Source organism: Lissotriton helveticus, chromosome 10, assembly GCF_964261635.1.
Source record: "Lissotriton helveticus chromosome 10, aLisHel1.1, whole genome shotgun sequence".
In the NCBI taxonomy this organism is placed as follows: Eukaryota; Metazoa; Chordata; class Amphibia; order Caudata; family Salamandridae; genus Lissotriton; species Lissotriton helveticus.
The window spans coordinates 1,031,857,568-1,031,877,587 of record NC_136071.1 but is presented as its reverse complement, the minus strand read 5'-3'; the positions used below and the strand labels follow the sequence as shown (position 1 = coordinate 1,031,877,587).

The 20,020-nt window shown below is 42.4% G+C and overlaps 1 protein-coding gene across 1 annotated transcript in view; it reads right to left on the bottom strand.

Moving 5' to 3' along the window:
* The window catches only part of LOC144784742 (serum paraoxonase/arylesterase 2-like), a 499,971-nt gene that overhangs the window by 449,641 nt on the left and 30,310 nt on the right, over window positions 1–20,020 (bottom strand). The gene's annotated exons all lie outside the window — the stretch shown is intronic.

The window sequence follows — 20,020 nt, the reverse complement described above, 5'->3', positions numbered from 1 at the left end:
GCCTGTTTAACTGATTCTCCTAATTAATGAAAGTGTATTACAATATTCTTTCACTTTTTCATTCATTGATATGCTTACAATGTTATATTATCTGTATACTTATGTGATGTTCTGACTGCTTTATATTGATAACTTCTGTTTCCTTACCACCCCACCCTTGTTCCCTCCTTCCTTCTTCTCCCAAATATATTTTTCTTTTCTTTATATTTTGGTATAAAGTTCATTCCTATATTGTTTTCTTATATTACTAATCATTTTATTGTTCAATAGGATGGGTTTTGTTACTTTTCTGATGTGGTTTCTTTTGTTCTATTTTAATAAATCAAAATAAATAAATAAATGCATTAGTCTAATGCTTGATGCGTGGTACTTGGCAGGTCGGTCTACATCTGGTGTGGGGTCCTCTTGTGGTCCGTTTTCAATGTTTTACTGATAGAAGTGTTGCACAAATACTTTACACATTGCCCCCAAGTGAAGTCTGACTGCTCTGAGCTACCAGGGGATCGTGCATAGGTTATTTTGGACTTGCTTGTGACTTCACCCTGACAAGGTTTGTGGTCCTTGCTTGAGTTGGGTTTTTAACCCAATTCCTTTGTCCAGGTGCTCGGGTTCGAAGTGCATGCCTGCTCCTGTGACCTCTGCGGGTCAGGTCTTCGTATTGGTGGTCCCAAAACACTCAACGTTAGCTGTGAGTGCCAGTATCATGAGTGGCGTTTTTACTTAGTAGCATCCTCAAAATAAATAGTGTACACAAATTACCAAGCACCTCTTCAATGTGTCCTGTAGCAACACTCGTCATGTTTTCTACAGAAAGACGGGGGAACCAACTTTACATAATAAAACGACTCCTGAAAACTCAGAGAAGATGGGAGTTGCAGTGTTTTTCCACTTTTGCGACAACACTAAATGTACCAGTCACAAAAATACCTGTCCCAGGTGTGGGGACAGCAAACCTGCACTGCCCAGCTTGAGAAAGCTGAGAAAAGGTAGCTTTGCTGCCATCGAGAGTGTATATTTAAACGTTAACGTTTGCTTCCGCAGTCACCCCCTTCCACTTGCCGGCATTAAATAGATGAAGCTGGAGGGAGCTCTTCCTTTACACCCCTTTACCCTCCTTCCACCTTATATTAAGGTGGTAAGATGGTGGAAGGAGCTAAAGGAGCAGCCCCTTCCAGCACCATGTATTTCACGCTGGTAATTGTGCATGGGTGCCGGAGGGAGGGGTACTGGGAGGGTGAAAAGGAGGATGACAGGTAAGAGAGGGGAACTATGTGAAGTGGCCAGGGGCTGGGTTGGGAGGTTCCAGTTAGGAAGGCAGCCCAGGGAGGGGCAATGCTAATTCGGGGTGCGAGTCATTAAGTTAATAAGTGCCATGGTTGGGGGAGAGAATGGGCCAGGAGACTGCCAATGGAGGCCGGGACGGACATTGACACTTGTGCTTAGTCCTGCTCTCTTGCACTCTTTTGCTCCTGGCTCCGTATTTACAGGAGGTGGGTTCTGTATCTCCAAGAGGCATGCAGCAGAGAGATATGAAACCAGCTCTCTCCTCCCAGCCTTCTCCTGCTGGCCCATTACGCTGAGCATAGTCAATAAAAGGAGGGTTGAAAAAAGGTTATTTTTTAAGATTTTGCAAGGGCTTTTGTAAAAATAGCAGGGATTTTTTTTTTTTTTTTTTTTTTTTTTTTTACACAAAAGTTTAAATTGTGATTTATCGAAAAGCATAAAGGGTTTGTTCAAGGATATACCACTTGCTATAATCAAATAATCGTTTTACCTATAAACTATGGGATGTGCCGGCTCTCAAATACATTTGTTTTCACTGCACTTTTCAAATAAGCACAGGCCAAGCTAAAGGGTAGGACCTTCAGAAAGATATTAGTTAATTGTTTGTAAAGTAACTGAAAGGGATTGGAACCCTGTGTACTTGAAGACATTTATTAGTAAGGGTGAAGTTTTGAAATAAGTACAATAGATACATATTTGGATAAATATGTTTTAGTGGTTCGGATGTTAGAAGGTTTACAGCAAAACGTATCTTAGTAGTAAAATCGTAATGTTAATGCTTTTTAAATATAACATTATTAGGCTTGGCAACTGAAACTGAGGCCTAGGTATTAAAGCCAAATACAAGTGCATGATGGATAAAATATGCCATTGCCAAGCTAAACAAAAGGACAGTCTCTGAATTATTGGAAACCCAAATATAATCAGACCTAGGTTCTATTCATTTCATCTACCATAAAGAAGTTTAAGTGAATGCATGAAATGGTTTCCTTGAGAGCACAAGATTTATTTCAATAACCAACAATGAACACTGGACTAACCACTGACATCTGGTTCCCAGAGCAGCGTACTACCCGGCATAAAGTACTTCAATGCCTCATCAAGGGTAGTACGCACTAAATTGTTACAAATTATCAAGCAGGTGTTGCAGCGGAAGCTCCTTCTTTAATTATTTGTTCTCTCTATTCTATTACCGGGCTCATTTTTGATCATTTTCCAAACCTATCATATTCTAAATACAACTGGCTTGGTCCTCTAATTCACCTTGCTCGTCACATTGAGGGGTGGGGCAACTGGAGGCCGACTTGGTTACTCAATAAGGACCAGGTATTGGTAACCAATCTAAATTGGTGATCAAATTTAACTACACAATCCTCAGAACCATACTATAAATGTACTGGATAAACACAAGCAAACTAAACCTCTTGAAAAAGTTCAGTCGGGCCTGTATCAGGCTAACCAAGAGCTCTGCTACTGTGGTACAAAATAGGGGGAGTACATTTTGGAATACATCGATAGTGAATATGCACAGCTTCAATAGGAACATAAGTAAAATAAAGACTCAATCGTTTTGATTTTAAAGGAATACTGAATTAAAGAATCATAGATTAGGCAATTTAGACAATTTAGTCAAAGTCTTTGCATCAGAATTCAAAAGTACTGACATGAGACACAAACTTCAACAACTTATCCACCTTGCCGTTCGAGGAAGTGATGCTGTGAGGAAACAGAGGCTGGAAGCAGTTCACCTCATCACGTCTCCACGTCCTCTGCCCAAGTGCCAGCCTGCCAGCTGCCCCTTACCAACCAGGAGTTGCCCACAACAAGGGAGGGAGCTTGGTCAGGTGTGGCTTGGAGTAGGTTGCCATCACCATGGCTGTAGCGCAGAGCGGGAAGCAGAGGGGAAACTTGGCTGGGGGTCTTCGGACACCACCTCGGCATCCTGCTGTACCCCAGTCTCCTCCTTCGGCCTTGTGGTTGTGGCTCAGATTCAGGATTTACGATTCAGACCTTGAGCCAGTGAGTGCCAGCCGTAGGGAGCTGTGTGGAGGGTGTTGAAGTGGGTGACCTCAGGTTGAGGTCTGAGACGCTGGTTTGTTGAAACCTGCCACCTAGCGGACTACTCGTGTTTGTAGAAGCAGCTCATCTTGACTGGGTGTGGCCTGCAAATGAGCGGGCTCCCTTGCATGCCGGTGCCTGCACCAGACTCTCTTGCTGGGCTCCGAAGCTCCACGTACTCTTCCAACCAGCTTGTCAGCCTTTCCACTCTCTACAGATCCAAAGCCTGCTAGCGACCACGCTCCCCAGCATGCTTTTGGGCCCCCGGAGTCTGAGGATACACACTGGCCGGGAGTGGTGGCACTGTTTAAATCTTTCCACGGTCATGGGATCCCTAAATAATCATCGTTGGGCTCTGCTGCCTCTCAACCAGTTTTTTAGCCTCTCACCAGCAGCGAGCCTGCCCAAGACGGAGATCTCCTTTCCTCTCTGGCTTATTGCATAATAACTCACTAGAAGCAGAGTTAGCCTCCTCAAAATCACCACCCAATAAGAGCACAACAGGAGCATGCAATAGGTGGATCCAAGAATCTAGAGATCCAGTGTCCTAATGACACAGCATTATCTGTATAGACTTAAGAGAGAGAGGGAACTGAGGTCTTTCATGAAGGAAATTGTAAGCAGGAAAACTGAGGAGGCAGCCCAGCTGGCCTGGTTGATTGCACCAATATACGATCAGGGAGAGAGAGAGAAAGAAGGGCAAACGGGATCAGACAGCAAACAAAAGGAAAAGGACCTGCAAAGGGACAAATGAAGCAATTTAAAAAAAAGGACACTAACAGAGGAAAGTGCATCCCCCCTTCACCAGGCTTTGTAGATTATGCCACAACTGCTCCAACAATGGGCATCAGCCAAAGATCTTTACAAAATGTTCTTTTGTGAAGGATGCAGGGGCAGTGTTTTGCTCAAGTAGCGAGGGGCTGAATGGCTTCCGGTTGCACTGAGTAGTTAGATCAGATCAGCACCTTAGGCACCAAGCCAGCAGTGAGGACTGAAGGAAACGTGAACAAGTTGTTAGAAGATGCGGGTAATGGTGGTCACAAAGAAACAGTGGCGCTTAAAGCGAAAAGAACTATCATTGGTTTGATAGACAAGCGAGCACCCTCTTAATCCTCTTATAGCGAAGTCTGCCGCAAAAATACTCACTATGCAGAGGAACAATTGGAATGATGCCACATTCTCAGAAAGGAAAGTGGTCATAAGGTCCCCAAGGTCGAACCAACAATTCTCATTCTATTGAACTCCAAAGACATTAGGCAGTTGCCACCAAGCCCCTGTGCACCCTCAATATCCCCACCTGAAATAAAACAGATCTACACACAGTAATAAGGAAACCTTCATTGAGGCCTACCCTAAGGAAGCATTGATAACAAGCTCTACTTCACAACTTCAAGAAGTAAAAGAACTTTATGAAGAAATAATTTGGATGACCTGGGCATTACAACTTAGTCACATCTAGAGAAAGCTTCAGTGGCTTGCATTCTCTGAACTGAAGTGCAATGAGGACAAGTCGGAGGTCCTCTTGTATGTTCAGTTCCCTCCTGCCTTTAGAGAATCTTTTTGGCCTCCTGACTTTCCCCAACCAAACTCTGTGGGCACCCCAGTCAAGAATTTGGGGATATGGTTTGGAGAAGACCTTCGTTTCTTGACGCAAATTAAGAAACTTACCGGAGTGTGCTTTGGCACACTTAAATCTCTAAGACGATTCTTCCCTCTGCTTCACAGGCCAGCTAAGGAAACGGTCGCTCGAGCTCTTATCCTCTCTCACATTGACTACGCCAACGTTCTGTACATTGGTATCCCAGGCTATCTGGTTAAACAAACTGCAGACCATACAGAATGCCGCGGCTAGACTTCTGTTTAACATCTCCAGAAGATCAAGCGTAAGACAGCACCTGCGTGATCTACACTGGCTCCCTGTGGCATACAGAGTGCAATTTAAAGCTCTCACTCTGGCCCACAGAGCCCTGCATGACCTGGGTCCAATGTACCGGATGAAGCGTTTTGCGTTCTATGCTCCGAGCAGGGCGCTGCGCTCAGCCTCCCAACACTGGTTGGTGACTTCCAGATTCCGTGGGATGCGGCTTGGCGGCCAGTCCCTTTCTGTGAAAACATCTAAAGCGTGGAATTCTCTTACCTCGTATTTACGCGACATCCATGATTCTAGGTTATTTAAAAAACAACTCAAAACCTTCTTCTTCAACCTTCCAGTTTAAACTCCTTTGCCTCGCCAGGACCAGGTAACTCTGCGCGCCAGGGTACTCTCGAGTAATTGTGCGCGATATAAAACGTCTATAACAACATATAACAGAGCATAATTCGACTTGACTCACCACATGGTGAGCCAAGCAATAGAAGCAAACTCAGTGAACCTCACCTGGCCAATCTCTTAACTATAAAGTAGGCTTCAAACAGTGCCTTCGATAATAATTCCCCAGTGAGGTTAGATGTTGTGATTGCAAATGGCAATACATCAAACAGATCACACCTCACAACGCAAGAGTGGGAAGAATTGGTAGCTTCATATACCCCTGAATTATCCCAGGAGAAGTGCAGCAAAATGTCCAAAATCATGAACACGGAGGATGAGAAGGGCGGGACAGATAATATATGGACATCTTTACTAAACACTATGCAACTGTAAAAATCAATGCGATCCAATACCAATCTGATAAAAATCGACATTCAATTATTCCTCCTCAATTTCCTGGCCATACATGTCTCAAATATCGACACTAAACCATCGGACATGAATAGTCTGAACAGAAGGGCTCAGGCTGAAACGCAACTAACTCAGTCATATTGCACTTGTGTTGCAATTGTTGACAAACTATCAACACTACCAGCCGCGATGGGAAATCTCCTGCCCGACATGAGAGATGCAACTTATACTACAAGGAGAGTGTCCAGGACCAGTCTTCCCGGGATGGGTAATACAACAACTGAACAAACAACCTAGATAGTTCAGTGGGATTGAATCAGCTCAAAATCCAAACAATAGCTCTCGGAAAAATGCAGACATTAATGATCAGGGGAAGGGTGGGCAACCAGCCATAACCTTGGAGGATTCAGCTTCCATTAAGGATTCCCCTCGTCTAGGGCAGTCAGAGAAGGACAAGGCAGCAACACTAGCTCCAATACATGAAACCGAGGAGGAAGGGCAGGAAAAGGAAAAATCGACATAACATTCTTCCAAATTGGCTATGCTAGTCTAGCAATGAGAAGTCCGGTGCTGGCGCAAACAGCAAACATGCAAAATAAGCTTAACCAGCCTTCTACAAACAGTGAAGCAGCTGAGGAGGCTTAAAGGAGTAGGGATGGCAATAGCCAGGAAGAACCAACAACTAGTACAATAGAGGGGGAAATAGTAGCTTAGCAAGAAAACTTCAACTACTGAAAGTACCTTGGAATCAGTACCGATGGTGGCAGCAAGCCCCCTTGAATAAGAAGAACGGGTATATCAGGACGATTCCTTACCTGACTTGGGGCGCAGCCAGAATCCCATACTATTCTGTTGATCCCGGAGTACAAGTCCAGAGGTGGGGGGGGGGACATTTTCAACTGAGAGAATATTATGCGACTGCGAACATCAATCAGTAGACTGCAGGATCTCAGATACAGTGACCTATTTATTTTTATTTTTTTATTTTTATTTATTTAAAGAGTTTTATATAGCGCTGGCTAGACCCGGAGGTTTCAGAGAGTTCAAAGAGTAAAAATCTTTCAGAGAACGAGGCAACAAAAGCAAACTGGGCAACACTTGGAATAGTGAAGAGGATCATGAATGAGAAAGCACAATTAAGCGTCTGAGGGATCAAATCGATGCCCTACAAAAAAACAGGCTGTACAGAACCCCTACTACCAAAACGTTATGAGCAGCCAGACCCCCGGCCTATGCACATTACGACAAAGACACATTCTGTACTAAGAGGGGCACAGAGTTCATGCACCATGCACAAGTAAAAAACTGACGGTTGTAGAGTTAGGCAAACCAAGATTGGCACCTCAGCAACAGATGACCTGGGTTGGCTAGGTAGAACAATAAATGCTCAGAGCAGCAACACCTGACTTGGAACAAAAGTGCCACCAACGGACAACACACACTTAAGACTATGCTCCTGGAACATAAAAGGCTTGGGAAATACAACAACAGACTCACAACTACTGCTATACTTGTAAACCCTTGATCTTATTTTCCTACAAGAGACTTGGTTAGATCAACCACTTAAGCTACAGGGTTTCAAAACTCCTCATCTCTCAGCTGCAAAAGGAATGCATTTAGACATTCAAAAGGAGGGCTTGCAACATATACCACAAAGAGCATTAGTGCTGCTAAGGTGCTGGATACCAAATCAACGACGACAAATGTCCAGAGTGGATATAAGAAGAAGCAACAGGCACCTGCCTACGCCAAACTTTATACTAACAGGTGGTTTCAACATGCAATTGCTGCCTCCTTCCGAAGAGGACCACTTCCTGGAAGAGAATATGTCTGCATGGAACACCCCGCGGCAGGAAAGCAATAAGTGCAGAAAGCAAACCAGGTTTGCCACAAATCTGAGGAATATGGAGCATCTAAGATTTTACGCATTAAATGGGCACTTCCCAGGAGATCACACCCTCTGCAGCATCCTTCCACAACGCATCAGCAAGTACTACAATAGATTACACTTTTATAACCTTCCCTTTGAATTTCAAATTTGCAGACTAGGAGCAAAGGATCATAGTGACCATCTCCCTCAAGAAATTACAATGAGTGTGCAAGGTGCTAAACCAATACATACTGTAGCTCCAAACATACTGTAAATAACAAAAGGATTACATTCAAAACCCATCATTCAGAATGACTGTTGGCTTTGGCGTAGATTGTTTGGGAAGAAAATCGAATGGCAGGCCCAAAAGCCACAATTGGCTGTGAAAACTTCATGTAGGGCCACGATATACGACAAGAGAAAAATGTCTTAACACAAATCATGATAGCTAATCGCATCACCACTTAACAAAATAGTCAAGTTCAGCACATTAAGAAAGCAATAAATAGCTCACTGAGGAGGCTCCATTTATCCAGCCCGCATAATAACGTGTAAAGGAGTTGAGACAACTAAAAGCTGCTAAGAAAAAGTTAATCTGTCAATCAAAAAGAGAAAAAAAGAGAAACTCTGGGCCAAACTACTAATTTACATTAAAAAAACTTTAACTGCACAAGAATCTGGCACACAGTAAACAGGTTACAGAATCCACAGTTCACAGATTTAGCTCTCACTTGACAGAAGAGGCCTGGGCAAGTTGTCCCTGGTGTCACTTTAATATGGAATCCCTCAGCAGTATAAATGGAGAGAGGTTAACAGATTATGCAGATGCAGGTAAAACTCATGATCTAAACAATGCTCAGGCAACATATACAATCACAATCAGAATCAGGGCCAAACAGATCGAAAACAGGATAGCTAAAGGCAGGCGGGCGGGAGGGAGGGGGGGAGGGAGGTCCGAGTCCAAACAGGATTCCCCCTGGTTCTGTTTTAATTAAACCCGGATTACTGGGCAAAAGAATTAAAACCAGTCTTTGAGAAGATTCTTCAAACAGAAACAATCCCAGCTACTTAGAAGCGGTCAATAATCTCACCAATCCATAAAAAAGGGCACAAGAACGAGGAAAAAAAGTATAGATCGGTTGCCTTTAATAGACAATGATTCTAAATACCATGCTGGACTCATTCTAGAAGAATTAACAGATTGGGTGTCAGAAAATGCAGCCATACCCCTTAAACAGGTTTTAGCAACACATGGGGACAACCACAAACATATTCATTCTCTCCCTGCTGAGAGACACTGTACAAGCTGTAAAAGATGCCAATCTGCCAATATACGTCTGCTTCATCAATTACTCCTCGGCCTTTGATCACATATACAGACAGAAACTGGTGGACAAACTCACCAAAATAAATATACCACATTGTCTTTAGAATCAGCCGATTCTTCTACAGACTGATACTAAGGGTCAAAGTAAAGCTGGGAGCTGGCGACCATCTGTCAAGAAGGATTCCAACCACAAAGGGTCTGAAACAAGGTGGCCTATTAGCCCCGACCCTGTTCAATAATGTTTTGTCAGATAGCGCCCCTAAATTGGACATGTCTAATTCCCATGCACCAAAGATGGTTGGCCTTGCCCTTTTGAATCTAGCATACACTGATGACCTTGTGTTAATCAGCTGAACTCCGGCTGGCCTCCAACACTTAGTGAACATCACTCAAAGTTATTCTGCTGAAAATGGGCTGAAAATCAATTTAGACAACTCTAAAGTCACGCAGCTGGACCAAAAAATGGTTGCCCGAAGTCGTGACTGGCCTCTGGCAAGACAATGGCTATAAACAGTCAATGAATATAAATATCAGGGGGTCATAATAGATAGATAAGGTAAAATTACAGCTCAAAAAGTGGCACTAAAACGAAGTTGGGTGTAGCACTAAAACAATCTCAGGAACAAAATCGTCGGTCCAAGCTTTACTTCACTTACCCAGGTGATCCAAGCAAAACGTATTCCAACTATCGCCTACGAGAATGAGTGTATGAGATGTAGGGATGCTACACCCTGGATGGTATAGCAACAGGAGCAATGAGAATAATTTTTAACTTACTAAAATACACTTCACCGGCTCAAATAAGACTGGAATTTGGTATGCAGTTGCAACAACTCTTATGCAGAGACGCTTATGTCAAAAGCAGGTATAAGATCAAGAGGGCAGATCCCGGCTCAATAAATGAATTGCTCTCTGAAGCACCGAAATCATATTTGCAAGAGTCAATAGCTCAAATGGGCCTACGTGATCTCTGGCAGCCCTCATGATCATACAACAACTTCAAACAGCTTGTCAATAGATTCTCTTTGGCAAAGGATAAAACACTATTGTCTGCACAGTTACCCCAGGGCAGTCCCATAACATTACCTAGGTGCAGGGTTCACCAACGCAACTAAAGTAAAATATCTAAGGCACAGACTTGACATCCTTCCATCTCCACTCCACTTACTACCACGGAAACTCCCTCAGACAACCTTTAGTTGCGGTCTCTGTGGGGCAGCAAAAGAGCACGCGATTCACCTGCTGTGCATATGTGGAAAACCTATACATGAACGCAGATCACTGCTAAAGCCCATCTTTGATGCCAAGGGATCAAGAATTTGCAGGCAGGCAGTGAAAGCATGCTTTGCTGGCGGAGATGTTCAGTTACCTTGCCGCCTTGTACGGTTCCTGAGCATTGCTCCAATGAAACTTACCAGTAACAATAGATCGTCGACCAATAAATAAACATTTCTCTTGGGCAAAATACTGAAGTCCCAGGAGGCTAAAACAATTTGGAAAGGAAAATGATCCATGGCCTAAAGGAGCTCCCTAATCAACTGCTTATCTGCACATTTCACTTAAACTTGCACATTGCTTGTTTTTGCACAACGGGTCCTGCCAACTGTAGTAAGAGATTAAAGCTTTGTAGCCTATTAAGAATCTTATGTTCTTAAAGAATCGTCATCTCAAATATTTCAGCTGCTAACTTCTGATAAGTCACGCTTACCGGTTTCAGCTCTGGCTATCTGTATAATGAGTTTGTATCCTATCAACTTTGCACGCTGGTTTTAGCTGCCCATACAGTATTGTGTCGTGAGATTCTAAACTCTGCTCACTTTGGTTTTTGAAGCCTAGCTTTATGGATTCCTAGTCTTAACTATTCTAGTTGCTAATCGCTGGTTTTGCTTCTGATAAATCATGCTTACCAGTTTCTGCCCTTATTTTCTGTATAAGGAGCATATATGCTGCTGACTGTGCACAATGGCTCTTGCTGCCCATACAGTATCCTGTAATTGTAGCAGCCTTTTTTATTTTTGGATAAACTATGTTTTATTGTTTTAACTACATCATCTCTGGACACAGGGCACTGTTGTACTTGAATATTTATAGAAGATTGAACTGTAAATTTTAGATTTTAATTATGGTGGACTACTTAGAGTGAGAAATTGAATGATATTGCTCTTCTTATTGTAATGTTATGATCACACAAAAAGATATTAGTACTACTAATAAAAAAGTCTTAACACTACACATTAATAAAATAGTTTTAGCAGAATCACACATTTAATATAATAAGCATATAGACATTATAAAGAAATTCTCAATTGCAGGGCACACTAAAAATAAATTAAACTCAAGAGTACATTGAAAGTTCATTTAGCTCGAATCCCTGCCACCAGTAAGGGCAGAGGATGGTTTTAAAGGTTTTCTCCAGGCACATGTGATTTAGTCAAAGAGCAAACAAAGGGGAATTTTAGTCGTTAGTGTCCCTGTCAGCTCAAGTCCATCAAACAGCAGGGGAAAAGGGGACAAATGAGAAAGCAACCGCTCAAGGAAAGAGGAGCAGTGGCTGTGCAAGAAGATGCTCTCCGCACCTGCTCTGCATCAGAGGTATGACCATCAGAGAAAGTTTCTCTCAAGCAAGAGGCACTCCTTGAATGAAGAGAGTCTCTCCACTGATCCAAAAGGATGTCGCGAGAGCCCTCTCTCCTCCCCAAGAACCGCTCAAATATATTTTTGTGTGCCTGGAGGTGACATCAGTAGTCACCTCATTGTGGGATGACGTCCCAACAGGCGATCATCCAATCATGTGGTGTAAAAGCAGAAATATAGTATAGACCCATCCAAGAATGCCTGGGAACGGGTAATCTGTCCATGGCATACAGGTAACTTTACAATAGCCTTTTGATTTATCAGTCTTTCACATGAGAACAGAATAAAAGTTCCTGTCTCACACCAGTAGCTTCATAAAACAAGCATTGGCATAGCCAAGGTCTCGCCTTTGGGACCTTAAAAGTGTTTAGCCGTGCAACAGTTGATATTGTTGCACCAAGGATATTGAGCTGCATAACTAAATACTTATAAGGTCCCAAAAGCGAGACCTAGTGGCTATGCCAATGCTGGTTTTTATTGCATTGTTGAATGTATGTCTACGGCAGAGTCTTCTGAAGGAGGCAGAAGTACATTATGAGCTGCTGTACTGTATGCATATCTTGAAAAGTGAGACATAGTCCTTTCAAGGTAATCCCTGTATTAAAAACCCAGTCTCCAATTATGCGGCTAGTCGCTAATTATAAAGAAATGACATTAAAACATATTGAATTTGAGTTCTGCCATCACAAATGCAAGCTGTCAGAGCTAGCAGCCCAGGGAAAAGGCAGGTCAGGCCACGGAGCAGAATCAAAGCAGATTTTTCAAAACCTTGCTTTTCTTTCTTCTGTTCTGTTTTTGCTAGCTGTACAGTGATGAAACATTCATGCAGTTAAACTCATGATCTATACTCCAGGACATGGTTTATCCCTTAGCTGCACGCATGCTCATTTCTCACAGAGAATGTTTTTATTCTGTTTTACTGGTTGTTGTCCGTCTGGAACCTGTGGTTCTCTCTCTATGGGATTCTCCCATACCCTGTCCCTCCTTGATGATGTTATTTTCGTACATGTCCCCTTGAACAAAGCACCCCGATACCCGCAAGGGTCATGTTTGCACTATATAAAACTTTATAAATAAGTAAATACAATGGCAAGCATAAAGGAGATATTTATAGAATGTTTTTTTCTCTCCTTGGGTAATTATAGAAAAGTTAGAACTTTTCTTCATTTTCCCTCAGCTTCCAAGGCACTGTGCCTTTAAAAAAACGGAGTTTTATTAATCCACTTCTAATACATTTTTTCTACAAATATCTAACAGCGTGTTTGATTTGCTTAATTTAGCAATACAAATTTTATTTATATTCTTCATGGTTGCAAACATGCTCTCTCTTTCATATGAAAGATCTTTTCACCAAGGACGTCCGTGGTTTGTGGGAAAGGTGATGGTGCGGCCATGTGTTATAAGGAACAAAGTACCCCCTGCCGTACAGAAGGATATTGCAAGTCAACTCTGAGTTCCATAACCTTCTAAAGGAACTCTACCTTCAGCTCTTTCGTCTATAGGATCCTGGAACAACTTCTGTGACTTGCATCAGCCTTGTATGTACAGCAGGGAACTTGATACCATATATAATCATGGCCTCGAGTTCCAGGATTCCGAGTCTGTTGCGTTTTCCAAATATTTGTGGATTGCCACATTTACAGCATAATGCACTACCTGCTCCATAATTTGCGGGTTTCGGTAGATAAATAGGTCTAGTTGAAAGGAATCAGAGCCTATTAAACCAAAGTTCTTCAAACGGTGGGGCTGGTCCACATTGATCCTGGGGGGGGAAGTGGGGGCAGAAATCGCCAGGCACTGCCAAGAGAATCATCATGCTGATAACAGCGTTTTGTTTTAACTGAAAGGAAAAAAAAGTGGCAGAAGGACACTTTGTAATGGGCTATTACTAAAACATCTGTCATCCATATGTTGGCTGTGATTAGGTGTCGTCAAAGGGGGAGGGCCACTGAATGATACTTTTACATTTTAGTAAGACCTGGCTGACCAGAATAGCATGTTGGCAATCATGATTGCATTTTTAAAACTGATGACTGCAATGTTTAAATATGTTTATACAAATTCAAAGATTGTCAATGTTAAAGAATAATTGAACAAATATATGTTTTCATTCAGGGATTGGAGGCCCCAATGATTGATTGTTTTTACAAAACAGGACGGAAAGATGAATGGGCACTTTTGGCCAGTAGTTGATCGCAGATTTCAGGCAAAAAGGAGGTGAAAAGTCTGGAGAGATAATGTTAATGTAATGGGCAGCAGTCTTTAGCTGCAGTGTCAAAGGGAAATAGAAAACATTAAAATGTAATTTAAACAAAGTGTACAGGATAATTCATTCTTTAGCATACAACTTTTCCTTGACTTTTCATGCAGCGTTGTGTTTATTTCGCTGTGTTCTAAAAGCATAATTTATTTTCAAGTTTAGCAGATTTCCAAAGATTTTGCAACTGTTTTAAGGTCTGGGATCTTTAATCTTAAACTCTTCTAATGAGACGGATGCATAGAGAATAACTGCATTGTGTGCAATACTGTACAGCTATACTGAAAAATATTGTGCTCCTAGCAAAGCGCACATTGGGGTGCGGCAGTTCCCTTTTGAGTAAGTTTCCCAGGCTGCCCTGGAGAGACTGCTTTTGTGTGAAGTGATTTTTATCAAAGCAGTGGGTACTGGGGCTGACCCCAAGCAGGAGACCCGACGGCATGGAGTGTGAGATCTCCCTTAAATAGCAGTCAGGGACAGAAAGATCAGGCCTGGCCAAGAAACCTCCTCCGATTGAAAAATAAACTGCAACCCCACCAATCTCCTTTATTATTCACCAAGCACATTGTCCAGGAAGACACATCTGCTTCTGGTTATTTAACAAAAGGGCCCATTGAATTTCTAAATATAGCCCCAAGTCTGTCTCTCACTTCAGTGTCTGGGTCTCCTCCCTTTTGCTACAGAAATAAATGCGATACATTTCCACTGTCTGGAAGAGAAGATATCCTCACCTCATTCCTCTGTCATTCTAAACCAGGAACATCAAAAAGGATCCCACTTTGATTTGTTGTTAATGCTGAAAGGCAAACTTTAAGGTTCTTTAAGAACTTCACCATCACATGATATCCGCAACAGCATTTGCAAAAAAACTCATTTTGGTGTTTGCATTACTGACACACCCTGTAAATTCTCCCAAGTTGCTTTGATCATGAGGTCACTGCTTTGTACAAGCGCAGCCGAAGGCTCTCCATATTTTCCTGTGTATGTGCCCGTTATTACTTACTTTACACTTAGAACCCCGGAGTTGATCAGCAGTCCTTGTTGAAGAGGGGGCCTAGCAATAGCCTGGTCCATGGACAGACTGTTCACCTGATTTTAAGGCCTACCAAAAGGTGCTTATTATAGCAGTACCTCCCATGAGAATAATGGTGTTTCTTTCTACAGTTTTGCATCCTGAGGAGTGCATGTGATCGTAAAAGTTTACTCTAGGTTCCTAAAATTCTGCATGCAGACAAAATTCTGGTTATTACACCAATCATACTGGACACCGGCAAGATTAGCATCGTTAGGGCTCAGAGAAATCGACCTCTGTTGGAACTGCGGAGTAGAAAGAGGAGACCTTGAGCACCTTATATTCCACTGCCGTAAGGTTAGTAAGTACTGGAAAAAGGTCTTCGCTTTCATAAATAGGGCCCTTGGCTGCACACTAGAAGAAGAATTTGCCACAGTCACCACTGCACTCTTGACGGCAGACATACACACACAAGACAGAAACCTACAAGACTTCCTTCTAATTAAGGCAGCCAAAACAGTGATTGCCAAATGGAAAGACTTCAAAAGCCACGTTCAAGGGGTGGTTGAACTGGGTGACATATTTGAGAGGAGCAGACAGCACAGCGCTAAGTTCACCGTGGAAGAATCCCAACAGAGGTATGTGGGCAACCCTAGACAAGTTCTTAGGCCCATACGAGCCACCATAATCAACAAAACCAGACATCACTAGCTAGGGACAGCTGGAGCAGAAGGGGGTAGGGATGATGTAGGGAATCCGAGAGCTGCCACATAGACACCTAACGCTTAAGCGGTAACCGATAACCAGATGTCTAGGTAGTGAGCCCTGGCGGGATCGACCGCGATGTCATGCTACTGTGTTTGTTGTCACATACTGTATTGTAAAAATACCAATAAAAATTATTACAAAAAAAAAGAAAGAAAATTTTGAACAAGACTCAAAACCTTTGATTGTTGCCTTTTCTGCTTTCTTTTCATTCTCTTCATGCCTCCTCTCTATGAGAACAGCCTACTCTAGGCCAGGTCTGTCTGAATGTCTATTTTTGTATTTTAGCAAATTTCTGACACCTCATTTCAAAGATGATAACTGGTCTAACTTTGAAGGTTATACCTTGCAAATCGAGCAATACCTACCTTCTTTTAACTAACCTGCTAATCCCACTAACCATTTGCATCACCTCACAAACCCCCCACTAATGATCACACCTAATCGCTACTAATTTAATCAACCTCAGAGACACTGAAATAAACACACAGAATTGTCTCCTTCGTTGCACAAGACAAATTCCAATAATAAACACTGTATTAATAATTACATTTTGGGTCTGGACTAGTGTGTTGACCAGCAATAAGCACTTTAACACCTACTAAAGAATAGTAGCACTATATAAATGAAATCACAATCACATGTGAAAACTCTGCTCCAGTAACAGGTAAAAAAGCCTATTGGTGGGCATAAAAGAAATCACATTGATGCAAGTCAGGAGAAAAATTTGGCAGCATTATTGAAAGTTAATTACAAACAGATGGTTTCAAATCTCGCTCCCGCAAGGGAATCACCAAACGTGTACGCGTTGCCATTATAAGCAATACAATGCGTGCACGTTGTGGCAGAAAAAACAAATCGATTTAAAGAGGTCTCCTCCTAAGCAGCGCAAGCACTGTGTGGGCGCAACATAAACATTACATTTATATCCTTTGTCTTGTAATGTCCATGGGAAGAAATGAAAAAGCAACATGAGAGAAACAGCATTGTCCTCCTCTTCCCCAGAGTCTAGGAAAAAGTTGTGAGCTTCAAAAGAGTTACTGAATTTAAGTATTTAAATCAAAATGCATACATAGAAATATTGCACGTAAATTCAATTATTATTTTAGTCAAGCAATCAAAACATATGTAATTCATGTAAAGGCTCATTACAATTTTTTTCAAACTGTTTTTCTGGCCTTTGCATTTTGTTAATTGTCATAAGACTTCACACTCTTGTAGATGAAGCTCAATGGAGCATTAATATATTATATAATAATTAATCTGCATAGTTGCATAAAGTAAATTTTTTGAGTTATTGGTTTTAATAAAATTCAAACTTATATGAATATTAACTTTCAGAAGTTAAGTTATACAGTTTAGTTTTCTCCATTTCCAAACACAGCATGCTTTTACAGTTCTTGTAATGCAAGATTTTTATTTCTTCATGGAGTCTTTTCAATCTTGTGCAAAGTGCACATATGTTTTATGTAGGTTTTGATTGTAACATCCGGAAAATATATCTCATATGGAAAGATCAGTGTTTATGCTGCATTTAATCCCACTAATTACCAATTGGATGTCCTAGATCACACATTTGTTTTTTTTTAGGTCTTTTGCATCTAGATTCTTCCAGAACTTTCATTTTATCGTAATATTTACTCCGACTGTCTTCTAGCTCAATTTCAGCCCTTGGATCTTTTCATTCCACGTTTCTTTTTGTGTACGCCTACACAATTTGATAGTCACCAGCATTAGCAATTTGCACAGAGAAATTGCCAGTACTGGTCTTTAGATTTTGACCACTAATCCATTTCGTATGTTTCCTAGCCATTTGCTTACTGTTGAAAATACTTTACTTATCAATTGCCAGACACCATCTGTTTTTAACCCTTTCAGGTCCTAATCTAAAATGACAATGTTTTTGATGTAACCTTTTAAGTTTTTACTCATGTCACGTATAAAAAGGTACAAGCTCCGATGGGCCCCCTTTTAGTTACCTGTACACATAAGAACAATTCTCCTTCAATGCCCAATGGGAAGGAGACTTGTCAGTACAGTCAAAAAACTAGTCTGCCTGCTCTCCCCTCCTCAAGGATAGCTACCTCTACCTCCCCTAGCTCTGCTGATCACACCATGGCCCCGATTTCCCCATGATCCCTTCCCCCAACCCGCAACCCTAGCCTGATCCCACAGCCTTTTAGGGGTCAGTATCGGGCTTACTCTTTTACCCCTATCCTACCCAACCCTCTGAGCCCCCGGCATCAAGTCCTGGAATCCCTCCCCACTGGGCACATACATTCACCGCCGACCCTTCAATGCCCCACTTCCACTCGCTCTCTACCACGGCAGGGTCCCCTGAACCTAGCCTCTCAATCCTATTCCCACACTTCATTGGAAGGCAGACTTAATGAGATCTCACTTTGCCTAAAACAACTTAAGGAAGAGGTACGTAGCCTATTAAATTACATTTCACGGCGGAACCGTCAGCTAACTCCAGACTAAGTTGCTAGACTATGACCAATTACCATATCCACTCGCTCGTTGGGGTGTACCTGGTTCCCAGCCTCCCCTTCAAATCACCAGTCATCGTCCTACATCACCCACACACCCCTTTTTTGGGTATCCGCCCCTCCTCCTAACGAACCTGAATGGCCCTCTAGATGTGGAACCTCCTTGTACGATTAGGATGTTCATGCTCTCCTACTTTCTTATGATCCGACACATTCTTCCACCATAACAAACTTGCACCAAATTGAAACCATCCCCACTGATCCCTTCCGGGAACCTAGGCTAATCACCAGAGCATTAAATGAGAACAACCTCACGAGAGTCGCCACCACACTAACTTCTCCAATGGACCCAAACACAAAACTCAAATGCATGCTGCTAAACTGTGGATCAGCAGTTAAACATGCTGCGGACTTTGCCGACCTCATTGTTGCACAGGACCTTGACCATGTAACACTGACTGAAACCTCGCTAAAGGTCTCAGCTACTCCCATCCTGGATATTTTAGTGCCTCCCAACTACAATATCATTTGGTTGGACAGAGCAAGTGGACAAGTTGAAGGCATCGCCTGTATTCATCGCAGCAATCTAACAGTGGAAGTACTACAATCTGACCTCATGCTGTCTTGTGAATAGCTTTGCATTTTGGTGGCTGATTGCAACAATCACCCATGCAAACGGCACACGTTCTACCACCCGCCATGTGACTTCCTTCCCTTCGTAGAACTGGGCATGGACATTATCTCAACCAACGCAGATTTCCATGGCACTCATCTTCCTGGGAGATTTCAACCTTCATTGGAAAGATGTGAATGATGTGGTGGTCAATAGCCTTAAATCCTTCCTGCTAGTCCTCAACCTAATCCAAATCTCTGACAGCCCTACTCATATTAAAGGAGTTACTTTAGATCTTGTCATTGGTAAGCCCAACTCCATCAGTCTGGATTTCATCCTCCCGTGTGATTGGAGAGACCACTATTGCATCACCTTCCTCATCCTGGAGTTCATAAGAGCTAGTAGAGTTCAGCCTAAGAACCCCAAACACTTGAAAAGAGGTCTACAGAACATCAACTCGCATGGTCTGACTGCTCTCTGCGATAACATCCTGCCCCCTACAATGAACATGTCGGATGACCATGACCTTATGGCCCAATATAACCACTTAATGACTAATGTGTTAGACTTGGTTGCACCACTACAGCTTAAAAGACTGTCCTCCGAAGTCTCCAAACATTGCTTCAATGATAGCCTTAATATCAAAAGAAGGAATTTAAGAAATGCTGAAATATTGTGGAGATCCTATCCCTCACTTGGACATCTCTAAAATCTCAGATCCCTAAGAAGCATCTACAACAAACCCATTAGATTCTCGAAAGCCACCTTCTTCAGAAATCAACTACAGCAAGCCAAAAATCATCCAAAAAACAGTTCAAACTCATCAAGTCTCAAGCCAACAGTCATCCTAATCTCTCTGCACTGGGTCGAGGGACCCTGCTGAACTGCAAACAATTTGCTGATTTCTTCACGGATAAAACTACTAAGATTGAAGCTGAACTACACTCTTCCCTTGATTACCTGTTGATTCGTCCGCCGAACACCCTCCATCCTCCTAGGTTGGATGTCACCATCCCTGCACAGCCTTGCCCCCCAAAAAAATAATG